A 17,298-nucleotide genomic window follows, 5' to 3' on the forward strand; every position below is an offset into this window, starting at 1 on the left:
CTATTAAATGCCGTATCTGCACTTTTTTCTATTGTCAGATTTATTCCTTTTGATTCTCGGACATAAATGACTTAGATAGGTACGAGCGCTGAGTTATTTGAATAACTGCCCGTGCCTCTTCCTCTTCCATTTGCTCGTATCTGTTGCAACTCGTGTCTCTTAGCCAGTTGTAATTCTTTGACTATTTGACCAGTCTACGTGTCTCGACACGTCACCTTTATATTTAAATATAATTTTTCCCAATATAATAGGGAAAATAATATAAAAACAAGCAAACAAATGTTTGTGTCGTGGCAAAAATGTTGTCAAGCATATCGTCATTCTGGAGTTGATAGTGGATATGTCTCAGTAATGCTACAACTTATAAAATATGCAATGGGATTGCCTCGCTACAACAAATTTGATTATCAATGACGAACTATTTTGTCATTTAAAAGTCATATTTCGTCACAAAAAATCTTTTGAGACAAAAAATAATTCATTAATTATTCGTCCCAAAAACAGCGTCACCAAAAGTATACAAAGACAATTTGGTGGTTCGTCACTAAATCAAGTTATATTAGGGACGAAATTTTTTTTCGTTCCCAAATGCCTAGTATTTGTGACGAACTTGTTCGCCAAAAAAAGTATAAAATATTCGTCGTTAATAGCGTGCTTTTGTCACTAAAAAGATTATCAATGCCGACGAAACTACCTTGTCGCTAACTATTTAGTTTAATTAGTGACAATATCAAATGTCTCTAAAGTTATATATATTTCGTAGTTAAATCGACGTTATTTTGTCACTAAAGACTACCTTTTATGTACAAAAGATATTTCGTCCCTAAATATATAAAATAGTGACAGCTTTGCTTTTACAAGAATAATTTACAATTTGTAGTTGAAAACTATTATGTCGTCACTAAAAATAATATTTTTTTACAAAATTATTTAAAATTAAAATAATCATAAAATACAAATTACTAAAAAGATGATTCTCGGACAAATAATATTTTTGTCACTAAAATTTGATGAATATTTGATGACATTAAAATCCGCAGTGCTACTATTTATAAGTAGTATTTACCTAATTTCCCATTAATTCCAGAATTTATCATTTACTAAATGGAAATAACATAGTAAAAATGGAAGGTAACAACAAAAATTTTCACCGACGATCACATAACTAAGAACTAATACTACATTGAGATAATATTCATTACAAACTCCGTAAACTAAAACACCGAAATAAAATAAAATTGATTCAACAACATGAGGTCGAATCAAAATACAAATAATTTTAGTAACTGCTTCCTCAAACACTAATGTAACCACTCGTCTAGTAAAGTTGTTCTTGAATAAATTTACACTTTCATGTACCTGTTGAAGAAAAAAACAATTTTAGTACATACTTTTTGATGAACAAGATTTAGCCAAAAAATAACATATCATATTTTAATTAGTGAAACAAATAATAGAATGACAAATTAGTACTGGTAGAAAGATGCTTACTCGAAGTTAGACAATAAATATTAATTCTTCTTTGACTGCAAATAACCACAAGAATTAAGAAGAAGAGATATAAAATTAAGAGTACTTAATCTTTCAAAAAATAAAGAATAATAGACAAATTTCTTCGTACCTCTACAATAAAATTAAATCAATAAGAACCCACAAATACATACACGTAATATGTCATCTAGAGAAACCCAAATTTTTATTGCCCTACAACTGAAAGAAAAAGAATTTCGTATGAGAGACGCAACAGAAAAATAAATTGAAGTACAAATAATATTTCTTTAACTTAGCTTGAGGATTTGTATCAAAGCAAAGGAGGCATCAGAAGTGGCTTTGCGTCTTAAAATGCCCATCACGCGAATTTGATCTTTTATGCTGTTAAATCAATAAAAGATATTAGAGAAAATTAAGCATTATTGAATAAGAGGATCTATGTGTGTGAAAGAAAAAGAAATAAAATATTAATGGAAGCAATATAGTAGATTTAACTGGTGCAATAATTTGATGGAGAAATGAATGTCACAAAGAATTAAGAGAGGAATGGAGGAGAATTGAGAAATGGGAGGCGGCGCTACTCAACTAAAAAGAGGGACTTGGGAACACAAAAAAGAAAAGGAGGGAAAATTGCCGCTACTTTTTTCATACAACTTTGAAATAGAATAAAACCGAAAATACCAAAATACAACTTGCCGCTCTTCAATTGTTGTCAATTTATTTTCACTTTAAATTTTTTATGTTACCAAAATACCATAAGATTAATTGTTAGCTGACAAAAAAAACTACTAATTAAAATTTTATTATGTTTATCAACAGTTAAATCAAATTATTTCCATTTATAATAACCAGTACTATGGTTGTTGATTAAAAAATATCGTCAATTTTATAATTGTTATAGTGAAAATAATTGTTTTTTAATTGATTTATTTAATTAAATTAAAGTAATTTTAATTATTTTAAAAAATATTTTTTATTGCAAATACACCAACTGTCTATTACAGTTATGCTAATTTTGACTTGATTTCATATTTATTATTCATATTTATGCTTGGTTTGGGGCTGCATGTCCAAACCTAGGTAGATAGTGATAAGGATTTTTTTGTTATATTTGTAAATATTTTTCCTGGAAATAAAAATTAATTACCAAAAAAAATCATTTTTGGCGCTTAAAATATTTTTCAACACTTGACACTTGTAATTTAATTATATGAAATAGTGGAGCTAAAAGTATTGAAGAGCAATTCAAGTGAATCTCATTCGTCGAAAAATTACATTGTACAAATATGTTAAAATAATCTCTTTATACGTGCATATATATATATGTGTGTGTGTGTGTATGTGTGTGTGTGAATATATATATATAAACTACAACACTAGATCTCCAGCAGGTAATACCCTAAAAGAAAGACTGGTGATTCATCGATACCAAGGTTGAGGTTCCTTTACAAGCTCAAGAGAAGAACAAGAGGAATCCTAGCTTCATAACATAGGAACAAGAGCTACAAGAGCGGGTTACTAGCAAAGGGGGGCTGGATACTAATTGTGCGAGTGGAATAACCCAACTGGACCTAGTCAATCCGAACCGTTTTGCGGTTCTAGAGGACCCTGAACAAGAAGTGTGTGTGTGTGAATTGTCAAATACCCTTGATAGCTTAGTGTATTCAATCACTATGCTAGTTTACATTTTTCTAAATCCATTTGTTAAATTTTCTGATTTTGCCACTACTTATAATTGCGTTCTATTAGTTACAATATATATTGTTTTTAATTTAATTTGTGAAATTAATATAAAGAACTTGAATTTTTTTAAGAAAATCTAATTATTTTCAAATACTATTAACAACAACAATAATAATGTACCCATATTACCACGAGTAAGGTTTAAAGAAGGTGGGGTATATATAGACTTTACGTGAATGTCACGACCCGGAATTCTCACCCTCGGGAGTCGTGATGGCGCCTACTAATGTGAGCTAGGCAAGACAATCCTTAACAGCTTACTTCATTAACAAATCACTTCTTTTAACGATTATCAGTGATAGCATGAAAACAGCGGAATTTAATGAATATACAGAAGACTTAAATTAAAGAAACTGAACAATAATACGGAAATCAACATATGCCTCTACCCAAGAACTGGTGTCACATTACTCACGAACTTCTAAAAGTACTAAATACAACCGCTTGAAAGAAAAATACAAATTGTTTGTCTCGAATACATGAGATAACATACTGAAATAAAGATAGAGGAGACGTCAGGCCTGCGGACGCTTGCAAGGCTACCTCGGTGTCTTACTGGACTGAAAGTTGGCTCCCGCGCTACTGCTGTTGTCCAAGACCTGGATCTGTGCAAAAGAGCACAGAGTGTAGTATCAGCACAACCGACCCCATGTGCTGGTAAGTGTCTGGCCTAACCCCGGCGAGGTAGTGACGAGGCTAGAACCAAACTCCAGATAAACCTGTGCAGTTACATACTATATGGCGGAAAAGTAAACAGGTAATAAGCAATCAAAGCTGGGAAAGGGGAAACATGCTCCGAAGGTAGCAGATAAAACAGAATATCAAAGAACAGTAAGGAAACTACAATTTAACTTCTAACACGGATAAAGAGAAATAAGACAACTTTCAGTTTCATCTTGTTGCAGGCGTGCAACCCGATCCCATTTCTCATATCTTGTGGTAGGCGTACCACCCGCTCCCATTTCAGTATATCTTGTGGTAGGCGTACCACCCGCTCCCATTTCAGTATATCTTGTGGTAGGCGTATCACCCGCTCCCATTTCATCATATCTCGTGGTAGGCGTACCACCCGCTCTCATTTCATTATATCTCGTGGTAGGCGTACCACCCGCTCCCATTTCATTATATCTTGTGGTAGGCATACCACCTGCTCCCTTTTACATTTCATCACACAATCACAAGAAATCCTAGCAAGGGAACATAAATAATATAATAAATTCACGGCAAGGGAACACAACAATATTATAATTTTCCAGGCAAGGGAACAACAATATTGAATTAGTCATCCCAGCAAGGGAGAATCAGCTATAACCAATCTCAACTCAACTTGTACTCAGTTCAATTTTTGAAAATGCTCAGTCATCGAAGATCATTAAGTAAAGCACCCAAGTGTCATTTAAGAACACAACAACTTTCAATTTAAGACTCACGGTCATGCTTGACACCAACGTATAGATACTCGTCACCATGCCTATACGTCGTACTCAACAAGAAGCAAGTAGCAAGTATGACTCAACTCCTAATCCCTCAAGCTAGGGTTAGACCAAACACTTACCTTGGTGCCTTGATCACCACTCAAGTCTCAACTATAGCTTTACCCCTTGATTCCACCACCAATCTGCTCGAATCTAGTCACAAGTTACTTAATTACATCAATAAGTGCTAAATGAATCAACCCCAATGCATGAAAATGAGTTTTCTAAAATTTTACCCAAAAGTCAGAAATTACCCCCGGGCCCAAATGGTCGAAACCCGAGGTCCGGACCGAAACCCGATTACCCATTCCCCCACGAATCCAAATTTATAATTTGTTTTGAAATCGGACCTCAACTTGAGGTCCAAATCCTCAATTTTAGAAGAACCTAGGTTCTACCCAAAACACCCAATTTCCCCATGAAAATCTTTGATTTGAAGTTGAAATCATGTTAAAAGATGTCAAGGAGTGAAGAAAATGAGTTAGAAATCACTTACCAACGTTTTGGAGAAGAAACGTTATTTGAAAAATCGCCTCTCATGTTTTTGGGATTTTGAAAAGTGAAAAATAGCTGAAATTCCCGTTTATTTATACCCCCATCAGACCCCCAGTGCGGACCGCATCAAATGGACTATGGCCGCACAGCCTCCACCGCGGACCGCATAAAGGCGACTGTGGCCGCGCTGGCCCCTCCCTAAAGACCTGCATTTGAGCACCCTGTGCGGACTGCACAAAGGTGACTGCGGCCGCACAGTTTCCACCGCGGACCGTACAAAGGCGACCGCGGCCGCGTTGGCCCCTCCGCGGTCGCAGGCGATTTCTCACGGACCGCACTAGAGGGTTCAAAGGCTGTGGCTTCCTGAACCTGCAACACCTGACTTTCTAAGCCTAAGGCATCCCGGAACCTACTCGAGACTCACCCGAGCCCTCGAACTTCCAACCCAAGTATACACACAACCTCAAAAATATCCTACGGACATATTCATGTAATAAAATTACCAAAATAACATCACGAGCATCGAATTAAACCTCGAGATCACTGAAATTTCTCAAAACTCTTTTAAACATCAAATTTCTCAATTAAGATCCGGATCGCGTCAAACGATGTCCGTTTTTAACCAAATTTCACAGGAATGACTCAAGTCATATATAAGACCTGTACCGGACACCGGAATCAAAATACGGGCCCGATACCATTGCTTTCTAATCAGTTTTCATTTCAAATTTCCTTAATCAATTTCTGAAAATAATTTCATTTAAAAATTTATTTCTCGGGCTTGGGACCTCGGAATTCGATTCCTGGCATACGCCCAAGTCCCATATTTTCCTACGGACCCTCTAGGACCGTTGAATCACGAATCCGGGTCCGTTTACCCAAAATATTGACCGAAGTCAAGATTATTCCTTTTAACATCAAAACTTAGCATTTTTTTTCACAAAGTTTTATATTTAAGCTTTCCGGCTACGCGCCCGAATTGCGCACGCAATTCGGGGCGACTCTAATGAGATTTTCAAGGCCTCAGAGACACAAAAATCAACTGAAAGCAAGTAATGACCCTTTGGGTCGTCACATTAAAGTAGAGAGACTATTTCCATTATCACCATACAAGGAAATTAAAGTTTATAAATTTACTAAAAAATCAAATAATAAATACAAGGAAAAATGAGGCTTTTAAAAAATTGATTGTAATTACAACTTTATCCAGCATAGAATGTATTTGTGAAAGATTAAAAAAATTAATTACAATTTTGTATTAAAATTTGAGCTTTTATAATAATATTAGCTTTTATGTGCATACACTGTGCGTGTATTATTTTATATTTGAATTAAATAAACTTGACACTTTTTGATAAGGAATTAAATTGCGTTCAAAGTTTTTTAAACATCCACAAAATTCTATATGTAAATAAATAAAAGAAACATTCTTAAAATAAACGTAGGTTAAAAAAATTCAAGAAGGAATTAGATTGTCCCAATTCCTAAAATGTAACAATAACAAAAAAGGAAAATACATTTCCGAGAAGGAATCAGATTACTTTAAAAAATTACAGAGAAAGAACCTTTCAAGGAGCAATCATTTTGTCCTCTAGTCCCAAAAAGACACCTAAACTTAAAAGAGAAAATGAAAGTAATATTGCCTTGAAAGAATTTATATTTTTATATTGTATTAAAAGTACGAAGGTCCTTAGCGAATTATCGTTCACCTTTTTTACCAGCTTTTAAAAATAGAGTTCCCACTAGATAAAATAGTCATATAATTATTTTTTTGATTTTTAAGTATATAAAATCTACTAAGTTTTATTTACCAAATCCTTCCTTATTTGCACTACGTACGAAATTCTAATATTTAGAACTTAAAAATCTATTCAGATTTCACCATTTCAATTAAATACAAAGGTATAATAAACACATAAAATTAGTCATTAACCTAAAAATCTTAACTTTTATGCAAATTACCTTACACATATAAAGAAATTGACGATGGAATAATCATTAAAAGATAATGAATACTTATGTATGCATACTTATATAATTAAATAAAGAAACATATATAAATATTATAGCTATATATATATATATATATATATATATATATATATATATATATATATATATATAGGAGTACTGAAATAAAAATACGCTCATATACAAATTAAAAATAGGGAAATATTGCATATGTATAAGAAAATATCAGATTACTTTAGGGCAGAGTGTGTTACTTTATTGAGTAATTAAATTATTAAAAATTAGTTAGTATATATATATATATACTAACTAACTTTGTTAGACAATTTATTTGAGTTATATATAATTATAAAATAAAAGTTAAACAAAATTTATTTGAGTTATATATAATTATAAAATAAAAGTTAGCAAAACTTTTTGAACATAATAAATGTTGTTTCCATTAGCTAGCTCAATAAATAAAGATATCATATACCACAAAAGTTTTCAGATGTCTTATTTGTGATTAAAAAAGGACTTATATCAGAATTTGAAAATTAAAAAATCTTTTGGTGTTCTAGAAATTGTGTTGACCCAAAAGGTCATCACTTGTATTAAAAGTCCATTCTGTGTTTCCAGACCTTAAAAACCTCCTTTTGTCTCACCTCGACTTGCGTGCGCGGTCCGAGCGTATATCTGGAACGTTTTTATGTGAAAATTTGATAAAAATGCTAATTTTGCCTTTAAAATTGAATTTAAGTTGGCTTCGGTCAATATTTTAGGTAAACAGACCCGGACCCGTGATTTGACGGTCCCGGTGGGTCCGTAGGAAAATATGGGACTTGGGCGTATGCCCAGAATTGAATTCCGAGAAATGAATTTTTGAAGAAAATTGTTTAACTGAAATTATAAGAGTTTTTGGAAATTTAAAGATGTTTGAATTTGATGATACAGGTCTAATATGGTATTTAAGTTGTGCCTGTAAAATTTGGTTAAAAACGGACTTCATATGACGTGAATCGGACCCTCGGTTGTGAAAATTTGAACTTAAGAGGTCTTGAGATTTTTCTAAGATTTCGTGTTAAATTCTTTGTTAAAGATGTTATTTTGGCGATTTGATCGCACGAATAAATCCGTAAGATGTTTTTATTAAAATATAAAATGAAACATATTAATTAGAAATATAATTTGATGCAATATTGCAGGCATATATTTTAAATTGATATATAATGTGCAATTTTCTAGAATAAAATTTGTGTTCCCTTCTAATCAAACAAACAACAATCATCTTGCAATATTAAAGTTTAGTAAGACAAAATAAAAAGAAAGGTACATTATTTTGAAACTTAAGGCAAATTCACGGCATAAATTGTTTACTAAGAATCAAATTGAATGATTCATGTCCTACTTGAAATTAAATAAACTTGATACTTCCCAACAAGAAATTGAACTGTGCTAGAACGAAAAATACTCCTAAAATTTCTAACATAAGTAAAAAATGGAGTTCTAGTTTCTCGAACTTGATAATTGTCAAAGATGATTATTTCAATTTCAATTTCAAGTAGTCTTAAAGTAATTATATGTATGTTACACGAACAGAATTTTAGAATTACAGTTATCTACGAAGTGTGATCTTTTTGTTTTTACTAAAAGAAATAATTCGTAGCCAATAATCTCACAATTCAACTACAAAAGTCGTAGCAAATTAAAAATGGTATTTTGTGACAAAAAATTTTTGTGACTAAATTGTATGTTCAATAGCGACAATTAAATAATTGTCACTAATTATTTGCAGTATCAGCGATAAAAATTAAGGTCACAAATAAATATAAAATTTTGTGACTAAAGTTTACCTTGTTTAGCTACAAATTCTAATTCGTTACTATTGTAATAACATATTTTTTGTGACGAAACTTTTTCGTATCCAAAATTTAATTACTTTTAAGACAAATAATGCTTCGTCATTAATTGGGTACATCATTAGTGACAAAATAATGTGTCACTGATGATTTAAAATTCGTGGCTAATATAATTTAATAATTGGCGCCAACTCAATTTTTGGTGGGAAACTTTAGTGGACAAAACTTTGCTACAAAATATTGTGTTTCGTCACTAAAAGCATGTGGCTAATGTATTTAAAGACGAAATGTAATTTTTGTCACGAAAAGTAAACTATTAGTGACGAATTTTATGTCGTAGCTAATAATTTCGTAGCTAAATATCAGTTTTGTTGTAGTGCCTGCAGTATGCAATGCCTCCAATATAATGGGACATCATAATTATGCATTTGCGTATATGGATAGAATTCAATTAACTTAATCGGTAATACTTTAATACGTTGTACTATGTTATTTGTCTTAGTTGTAAGTAATTATTTAATTCAATTATTATATATATATATATATATATATATATATATATATATATATATATATATATATATATATATATATATATATATATATATATATATATATATAAAATTCAATTAATTTGATAATGTAAATTATTTTTACATTATCACTATATAAAAAATAAACTAACCCGAATATATAATATATTTTCAATCATCTTTATATATGATGGTGCGATCTTAATGATCATACATATGTATGTCAGTTTATCTTATATTAATACTGTTTGACTCAAAAGATATCGGAACCTTTTTGAATAAATCAATCAAAGCAAATGAAGGAATAAATCTTAGCTAAGTATAATAATCTCAAGAACAAAAGATAGATAAGGAGAATATGGGTGATGAGAATTCTTTATCAAGACCAAAAAACCTTTTTAACGATAATCCTCTCAGTCGCTTTTGTAAGCCAGTTTACAAAAAGTGTTATGTGTTAGGAAAAGTGCCCAGGGCTTTACGAGGTTGTTTTACGGTATATATCATACTATATTATAAGCATGAAACCTTAAAATATAAGTTGAAAGACCAAAATATCCTTCAAAAGTTAAACGACAGTTTTGTCCTTCAAGCAAATATTAATTCAAGAATATTTTTATGCATAATGTAAATATACATCTAATAAAGATAACAACAAAGGAACAGGTAAAAAGAAAGTAAAATACAAAGAAATAATAATGTGGCCGTTCAGATGGCCATAAACTGAAATTGTTTAATTCTTTTTATTTGCTCTATTAACTAGATGTAATGGTTGAACTGTTATAAGAACCTTAACAATCTCAACAAGTTGTTAAGAAAACTGTAATGGTAATGTATGTATAATACAAAGAAGATGGACCAAACCTATAAATTTAAAAAAATGTTTTCATATTTCAGTTTTAATTCTGTAGTAATAATGCTAATGCAAACTGTAAAATTTAACATTTCAGTTTCATTCTTATAGTAGTAATTATAGTAGTGATGCAGGCTGTATATTTTCATAATTATCTCAAAAACCACATTTTAGTTCCTTTTATTTTCCACGGTTGTAGGAATAATTTTGTAGTTTTTGTACATTCTTTATTTCACTCTATAAAAGTGTATATCAAATTGTCTAATCACTGTAATATATATATCTTGTTTCTATCAAAAAATTTCTTTTTTCAAAAAAGTTCATTAGATTTTTTGCTTGGCCTACTTTCCTTTGCGCCTCACAGGTTTACAATTTTTTCTCTTTCGCTTTCTTCTCTTTTTCTTACATTCATGATGCATGGAGTATCTGATTCATGTTCCATTTTGGGGTCTGATATATTTTACGTATGGGTTAATGTATGCATGTTAAATTTCTGCAAGTCATTTGACTTTGTGATTTCACATCTTCTAGATCCATCTTTGTTCTTTTTCTTTTTCATTTTATCAAGCTTCAACTTATATTATTGGTCCAAAACCCACTATAAATTTTGTTGGTAGCAATGCCCTTAGTGCAATTCAATCTATCTTCACATTCCTCAAATTAACAAACTTGATATATCGTTTTTGGATGAAGTCCTTTTGCAAATTAAAACAATAAGAAAATTAGATGATATCTCAAACATATTTTTATTCAATTAAAAACAAAATGAAAGTCCCTTTGCTAATATTTAAAAGTTGGTGCAAAAACACAATTTTTGATACTGTACAAGAAAATGATGGATGATAAGGCACGGAGAAACAAGATTTAGCTACTGTTTTGGACATAGATTTGGTCGACATTTAAAAAATACGTTTTTGAAGTTGTCTTAAAAAATAGTTTTTTGAAAGTTGAAGTTCTGTTTGGGTATTCATTTTATTTTAAAAAAAATTTATGTTTCATAACCAGTTTTTTGGAACTTGTAAAAAAAAATTCAAAAATTTTCAAAAACTGATCATATTCAATGAACACATAATGTTTCAATTTTTTTTGTTGAAAATAGCCAAAATTTATGGCCAAACGAGAGCTTGATACTTTTCGTTTCAACTTCACATTTTCAAATAATACTAAAAGATTCTTTTCGTTCCGTTTGGAATTCGACTGTGACTTCTTAATAAATTTTTTTTCCTTATTCACTGCAATTAACTATTTTTCATTCTATAGGTATTTCATGTCGCTATTATTTTTTCTTTAGTTGAAGCTTGTAATTTAACCCTTCAAATTTCATGATACTCATTACACACATACTGTAATATTATCGATTTTCATATTTTTTTATTTGTAAAATTCTTTCCTGATTATCAAAAATTAAATTAAAAACCAAAAGATTAATAGAATGTTATATTTCTCACTAAAACATCAAATTCCCATCATGTAATACATGATTGTGCTAAATTTTATAATACAATTATCTTCGTTCAATACCAATAAATTTTTTGGTCAAATTCATAGATGAAAGGACTCATAATTTTGAATCAAACAAGGAGACAAAGGATACATGTACGTGTTTTCATTTATATACATCAATTAAATATTTCAACAACAATTATTTGTATCACAAATAACTGGCACTTATGTGTAGGTATACACCTTGAGATTGACAATGATCTATTAGACATCTAAGGAAGGTGTTTTGAACGAATTTTCATATATATAGCTTCTACAAAACACTACTCTCATTTGACAACAATTTCTTGATGAAGGCAAAAATTTTTAGTGGCAAAACATTTACAACCATAGCCGACGTTTAAATTATGTGTTGTTAATATATTTTTTATAAAAAAGAATCACTGTCCATCTGGTTAGTTGATATAATATAAGAATTCCATAATCGAAGTCATCAGAAATATAACTTCTGAAATTCATTTGATAGCAATTTTTTCAGTATAATAATAAAGATCAATTGAATAGGCGTGAGTTCATCGGTTCAAGCTTGCATTTTTTCTCTTTAATTACTGTGCAACTCCTCTTATATTTATTATAATATTTTAAAAATATTAATACTAATTAGCATAGGATATTTGCACGTGTCCAAGAACTAGTATATATATAAGGAGCAAAACCCTTCTAAGCTCTAAAAGATAAGTTACCGGAAATATTCGAAAGAATATTCCTAATGTCCCCTAATGGGCATGCACTACTGCAAGGGTCATACAATCTCTTGTTCGTCTTAAGGTCGTCCTCTGCAAGATGTCAAGCTACGAGAGTCTCGTCGTTCGTCGTATTCATCAACGGTAGGGGTTGTTCCAATTTGGACCCATACAGTTAGTCCCTCCGCTTGTCGAAGTTGCAACTTGGTGAGTCTTCGATGACCGGACACCATGCGTTCTTACGGAGAAATTTGACCCTACGAGGCGTTACGGCCTGGCCAATGGTGGGTGGTCAGCGTGCTTAGCAAGAGACCAGGTAATACACTTTACCGGGAAATGACGTCATCTTCACGTGCGTCATCATTATGTGTGTTTCCGAGACAGGGATTGATGGCTTGTCGCTTCAATTTCGGTGTCGTTCTGCGACCTTCCGCTTCGATTCTGGCTCTACCCAATCCTATAAGTAGGTGGAGGGTTTGTTTTTTCAAAAATTCTTGGCCATTTCATTTCTGATTACCCCTCCTCATTCCTCCGAGTTTTTCCTAACAGCCTTCTGCTTTGTTGCTCTTATTCTTCGTTCACAACTTCTTCTTTTTTGTTGCGTCAACATCTCTTTCTTCGAAAACATGCCAAGATCACATCGATTTCGTGAAGAGGTTTCTGAGGCTACGCCGTTGTCCATGGTGCCCCCTCAAGCGGTGAGGATATGGTGGTAGAATAAGGGATAGTCTTCCAACCGTTGAGGAGTTATTGCCGAGATACCCTATGTCTTGAAGCGAATTCCTCAAAGATCCTCCTTCTACTCCTACCCCCGTACTCTCTGAAATGGAACAAGTTCACATTGACGCTCGTTGTGCAAAGTATGTCATTCCCACTCATGTTGACATGGTTCCAGCGGGAAGGGATTTCGTAGAGGTCCACAGACCCGGGTACTGCGCTTTCTACGAATACCCTTTCATTATTGGCTATTCTTTTCCCTTCCTCCCATTAGCGGAAGAGTACTGTAGGTTCTACCAAGTTTGCCCGGCATAAATTCGCCATATACGCTCAAGATACTTCTGTTGTTAACCAAGTATGCAGAGTTGGCGGAATGCGATGTTTCTATCTATCACCTCTTGCACCTGTTCTCGCCTAGCTTCCACAGGGGTACTATGGTGCATTTGAGACACCGTAGCACAAAAAGGCTGGTGGTTGGGACCGACAACTGAGGAAGTCACAAGTTTTGGCATAAGTATTTCTTTGTCAAAATTGAACACATTGTTTCTGACTCCGCCAGGTTCCCGGAGCGATGGAACGAGGCTCGTAAGTGTCGCCACTCATTTTGCTCTTCATTCATCTGTATTAATCATAGGGTTTGTTTATTTCTTGTTTGCAGCTATGGGACGTCTGCCCCGCCCTATTGTCGGCATAAGGGATTAGGTAGCCCGTCTGTTGCCCCATGCAGCGGAAACCCGAGACTGGCCCGCCTTCCTAAAACGTTATGGTTCGAGAGTTCCATCCAACAAATGTTTCCTCCCTTATTTCTTTGTTGGTTATATGTTGTCGTCTATTGATACGACTCTTCATGACGACAGGTCGAGGAGCTTCCAAGCGGAGGGCACTAGTCCCTTCGTTCCGACAGGCCGTCGCTGCCGTAGGAATGCAGTTTTACTTTGAATGAGTCTGTTCGAGGGGGTCATCCTCAACCGATTCAAGTAGAAGGTTCCTCTCGGGACATGATCGTGAGGGAGGAGGCTTCTTCAGTACCGACCCCGCATCTCTTGGACGAGTCCTCTAACGGGGGGATGAGTCGTTGTCAAGAAAACAGAGAAAAATGGAGTTTGGGAAGGATATGGACGTAGACGCTGGTAGAAGTAGGGCATCGCAGACGACACCTGTTCCCACATTTATGGCCGACGCCATTTTAGCGGGGAGATCTCCCCAAACGGAAGGAGTTTACCCAAGGGTCGGCTCCGTGCACTCCGCTGATGGTGGCGGGTCATCCAATGTTGGAAGAGGCTGTCGTATCGAGGGCAAAAGCTCAAGTTTAGATGTCGACCTAGAGGACATTCGCGAGTTTGTAGGTCGCCATACTCACGTGGAGGTCAGAGTGGAAGGATCTGATCGTCACATAGTTATCCCGAGGGACTACAACTTGTTGTCGAGCTGCAATCAAGTGGCGTCTGTTTTAGCTCTTCTATATGCTGCCCCTGAGAGCGAGGTGCTTAGGGCAATAAGCGACAGGGAGTTGTCTCAGAACGTCGCTGGCATGGCCTTGCGGGGAGGTGCCTTTCTTTTCCTTTTTGTCGTTGGGCTTACGTTGTGATTGTCGACCTGTGTTTTTCTCTTTAACTTCCTTTTTTTGTGCTAGACCCTTATCATGGAAACCGAGCGCGAGCGTCGGGAGAGGAAGAGGATGGCCATTTACCGGAAGATGTCTTCCAAATATCAACATTATCACGCTAAGCATCGTGCAATGGCCGATATTTATAATCAGGACCCTGATTTTCAGTTGTTCCGCGAGGGACTCAAACAGAGGGAGGACCAACTGGCGCGCAAGGTTGAGGAGCTGAGGGAGCGAGATGAGGAGCTTATGAAGGCTGTCGCCCGCAACAGTGAACTTGAGGCCTCTCTTATGGTGAAGGAGGATGAGCTTGAGTTAAGCAAGGGGGTGATGGCCGAGAATGCCGACTTACAAGCAAAGGTGGCCAGTTTGACCGCTGAATTGGGTACGAAGGCGGTGGAGATTGAGGGGCTAAAGGGCGAACTAAGCGTCGGTGCTGATAAGCTAGCGACAGCTATTTCTGGAACGTCGGCCTTGGAGAATACCCTTCGTGTTTGTAGGTCGGAGCTCACCGAGGAGAAGGAGGCCTCTAAGATTAAGGTTGCGGGGCTCGAGGGGCGTGTTAAGGAGTTTGAGGTGGAGCTATCTGTGTTGAATGGACAAGTGGCCTCGTTGAGAGCGGAGGATGCAAGACGACTCTCACAACCTTCTATGTCTCATGCCTCGGCCGATCCGGTCGTGCCTCGTTGTTTGTATGAGCTATGGGTCCCTGTTGAGGCTCGGCTTGATGTGTACAAGGCTTTTCACGCCAATGGGAGGGAAACAGAAGCGGAACTTCAGGTCATGCATACCGAAGCTCGTGTGGCTCGTGAGGCATACGGGTACGACCCTCTTACACCTGACGAGGACGACATCAACTCTAGTGATGCGAATCGTCTTGCTTCTGACTCTTGGTACGAATATGCATACCCAACCGGGGGTGACGTGTAGCCTTTGTTTGTTCTTACTTTTTGTTTTGGGATTTTTGTATGGGGCATGCTTGAGCCCGTTGAAAAGATAGATGTAAGTAACATTTTGATGTAATGTATAATTTGTTTTGTCGATTTGGTGATGATCTTTGCAATATCTATAGTATTCGGGTTACCTATCGAACTATCAGGCCGATTTAGCTTTTGGGTGAGGTAGATTCCTTTTTCTTTTGGCAGTGGCTTTAGCCTTTAGGATGCTACTTTCGAACGAACGTCGAAGTGGGATCCCATCGTGGTTCGAGTGAAGTCGAACTCGTATTCTCGTCGATGGCCTTGGCCAGTGGGATGTTACCTTCGATCTGTTGTCGAGGTAGGATCCTGTCGTAGTTCGAATGAAATCGAACTCCTATTTTCATCGATGGCCTTGGCCATTGGGATATTGCTTCGAACTATCCCCGAAGTAGGATCCCGTCATAGTTCGAACGAGGTCGAACTCATATTTTTGTCGATGGCCTTGGCCACTGGGATGTTGCTTCGAACTATCATCAAAGTAGAATCCCGTTGTAGTTTGAACGAGGTCGAACTCATATTTTCGTTGATGGCCTTGGCCATTGGGATGTTGCTTCGAACTATCGTCGAAGTAGAATCCCATTGTAGTTCGAACGAGTCGAACTCATATTTCATCGATGGCCTTTGCCATTGGGATGTTGCTTCAAACTATCGTCGAAGTAGTATCCCACTGTAGTTCGAACGAGGTCGAACACATATTTTCGTCGATGGCCTTGGCCATTGGGATGTTGCTTCAAACTATCGTCGAAGTAGTATCCTGTCGTAGTTCGATAAAGTCAAACTCATATTTTCGTCGATGGCCTTGGCCATTGGGATATTGCTTCGAACTATCGTCGAAGTAGAATCCCGTTGAAGTTCGAACGAGGTCGAACTCATATTTTCGTCGATGGCCTTGGCCATTGGGATGTTGCTTCGAACTATCGTTGAAGTAGTATCCCGTCGTAGTTCGAACGAGGTTGAACTCATATTTTCGTCGATGGCCTTGGCCATTGGGATGTTACATTGGAGGTTTGATCATGATCCCGTAGGAAATATATGTCGACTTTATACATACAATGGAGATTTGATTATATTCTTATAGGAAATACATGTCAATTTTGTAAGTACAATGGAGATTTGATTATATTCTTGTACGAAACATATGTCGACTTTGTACATACAATAGAGATTTGATTATCCATATCCAGTCCCTTCATTACTCGGCCCGGAGAATACGTCGACGAGCGCAGTAATGAATATTACTTTGAACCTCGAGGCGTCCCCCTTTGCCACCTCATTAAAAAACTCACCGAGAAAACCCGATTGGGACAAAACCCAGATGAGGGAAAAAGAGTATGACTTAGGTGGAGCCTCTTTTCAGAAGTGGAAGTATTTGATATGGGAGACATTTCAATTGTTTTGGAGTAGTTTTCCCTC

General features: G+C 35.3%; 1 long non-coding RNA gene across 1 annotated transcript; it reads right to left on the reverse strand.

Annotated features, from left to right (window-relative positions):
- Positions 1–1,132: 1,132 nt before the first annotated feature.
- On the reverse strand, positions 1,133–2,087 carry LOC107777404 (uncharacterized). The gene is made up of 4 exons (XR_001646189.2): positions 1,987–2,087; positions 1,622–1,872; positions 1,492–1,526; positions 1,133–1,359 (listed from the first exon to the last, which is right to left on the reverse strand). It is a non-coding gene; the product is annotated as an uncharacterized LOC107777404 (long non-coding RNA).
- Between the last annotated feature and the right edge of the window lie 15,211 nt (positions 2,088–17,298).

Source organism: Nicotiana tabacum, chromosome 11 (genome assembly GCF_000715075.1).
Source record: "Nicotiana tabacum cultivar K326 chromosome 11, ASM71507v2, whole genome shotgun sequence".
Classification (NCBI taxonomy): Eukaryota; Viridiplantae; Streptophyta; class Magnoliopsida; order Solanales; family Solanaceae; genus Nicotiana; species Nicotiana tabacum.